We start from the raw sequence: 2,717 nt of genomic DNA, 5'->3' as shown, positions 1-2,717 counted from the left end.
TACAGAAAGGTTTACTTTGGCCTCAAGAAGATCCCGGACTAAAAACCCGATGCCAAAGCTTTATTCTTAGAAACTGACCATGAGATGGAAGTACACATTGTCGCATCTCAAACAAAAGGTTTATACAACAACTTTCATTAACTTTTGTGAAACCCAAATTAATGAGTTTTTTATGACAACTTGAATAATTTCTATATGGATTTTTATTTCCAAAGTGCTCGTGAACATTAAGACATACATACATTAAGACACACATACATATTTTCTGAAGCTATCACCCAGCCAGCAAGAAAACGTAGATTTTACGAACATTATGTTTTACGAGGGATTCTCGTATCGCCAAAAAGTTAGAGAAAAGCTCGTAAACGATAAAACAAAAAAATATAATAGAAAGAGGCTTGTAGTTATTTGTCAGCACAAGAAAAAATTTTAGTTTTGTTGACAATTTTTCTTCAATCACAATATTTTATAAGTAAGTAGTTTGTTAAATATTCAATTTAAGAAAATTGTTAAGTATGTGATTTATTGGCAGACTGGTGCAAACGCAAAGGACGACCTACCACTTTCTTTTATAATTAAACTTCTTGTAAGTAGCTACTACATATGTAATTCAAAAATACAAATTAATTTAACGAGTTTCTTCGAGCAATTCTTTCACAGGCTGCGCGGAGCAACAGCCGTTTAATTCCCCTATAGCGCTGTTGGTTTGGCAACGACTGCGGCAAAAAGAAGTACGGATAATAATATTATTTATTACCACTTTTTACTTATTTAAATTTTCCGATTTCCAATGGAGTTTAATCTTTCACTTTATTTTCTTAGGTGCTTTTCGTCAAAAATTTAACTCCGACGAAGAAGTTTTTATTTCTGTTTCAAAGAAGCACACGACCGGCAAAAAAATTGGCAGCCTATCGGCAAAAAGATAAAAAATAAATTCAGCTACCTTATAATATATATTAAACCCCTCTTATTTAATTGTTAATTTGTTAATAGATAGTTTGTTAATATTTATTTATCTGGAAATATCTTCACATATACAGTGCTGGGAAAAAATATTGGCACAGAGAATTTTTCGCCATGAATGCAAAGTTTTTATTCTGATTTCTTCTCTAATTGTTTTTTATAAAAATATAGTTAGTATGAAGTTCTACTTTCAAATCAGATTTTTTAGAAAAATTCTAAGTATGCAGTTTTATAGCCCATTTAATTTTAGTATAATAAAGTGCTCGCTTGAATAGCTAGAACACCTCTTTGTTTTTTGGCAATTTTTTATACGCAGTTTCTTCCATACAAAAAAAAAATGTCGCACATAATTTGCATGGAAGAATATACATACATGTGCGAAAAGAAATTCAAGTAAAAAACTTTGCATACATTGCGAAAAATTCTCTGCCAATACTTTGATCCGGCACTATAAATATTTATTAATTATAATTCCATTCAATAAAAGAACTACAATAATTTGAATTAATTAAAAACAGTAGATAAAGCAGTGTAAAAAAACGCCGTTTTAACGTAAATTAATCGTTTACGAGACTCGTTTACAATTAAAAAACGGACGTAAAAATATTCGCATACGAATGCTTTTTCGATCCGTTTACGACTGTTCGTAGGCGATGAACAATTTAAAGCGAAAAAGTGCTCGAAAAAGAGTCGTAAACGGCTATCATAAGCGATTTTTAATCCGGTTTTTCTTCGAGAAAATATCCAATTACGAGTTTGTTTACGATGATTTTGCTGGCTGGGCAGTTTCTTAAAAAATCTCTTCGCTGTCACGATGTCGTAGTTTATAATTTCATAGAAACGTTGGGATGTGAACCGATTAATTTCGCAAAGAATAGAGGGCGGATGGAAGTTTTGCGAATTTATGCTCTAGCGGACGTGACGTATTTTCAATCAATCATTAAAAAAAAGTTTTATTAAAATCGAAAGTTTGCTGTCCACGTTATTTCTGTTTATATCTGAACACTTTAAGGTAGAAGTAGCAAGCGCTCTACACGTTTTTTATGTATTTAGAAATATTTTGGTAAGAGTCGTAAAAAAACCAAATTCAATGATTCGCTTTTAGTAACATAACCAATTGTTTGATAACGTCGATACATAAACCGGATGCAATAAACAGCCAACTGTCAATGTTCTTATATTTCACAAAATTGCACATTTCTAGTACGCATGAATAAGAAAATATGTGTGTATGTACATATGTGTGTATATACATAGATATCAAATAAATAATTCGACCTTACATTTTAGGAGAAAAAAATTGCAGAAGAAACGTTTGTATGTTTTGTTGTAACTGAATGAGCGGAAACTTGATACTACTTTTTTTTACTGTGGCTCGGTCTTTAAATCATAATTACGTACACACTTACTTCTGCAAATGCGTGCATATAAATTTTGGGCGTATTAATTTACAAGCCATTAAAAAATCAAACTCAAGAAGCAGGAGACATGCTACAAACAAGCAGGATGTGCAAGTGTAACAATCATTTCCTGCGGGTGACACAGGTGTTGTTCCATCGATACTTCCTTTTCATCTTAACTTTTATTTTATATTTTTTTTCCTAAGCGCTCACACAATTATCTGATTTTGTGGTCTAGGAACACTTTTTATAAAAAAATGTCAGCATTCAACTCTTCAAAAATTATTAATTAGGTCCATGGGCGTAGCCAGGTAGGGGCAGGGGGGTGCTCGAGCCCCCCTAGCTTTAAAATTT

This window comes from Rhagoletis zephyria, unplaced genomic scaffold, assembly GCF_001687245.7.
Source record: "Rhagoletis zephyria isolate East Lansing unplaced genomic scaffold, Rhagoletis_zephyria_1.1 Rzeph_scaffold_00301, whole genome shotgun sequence".
NCBI classification, from domain to species: domain Eukaryota; kingdom Metazoa; phylum Arthropoda; class Insecta; order Diptera; family Tephritidae; genus Rhagoletis; species Rhagoletis zephyria.
This window is presented reverse-complemented; position numbering follows the sequence as displayed.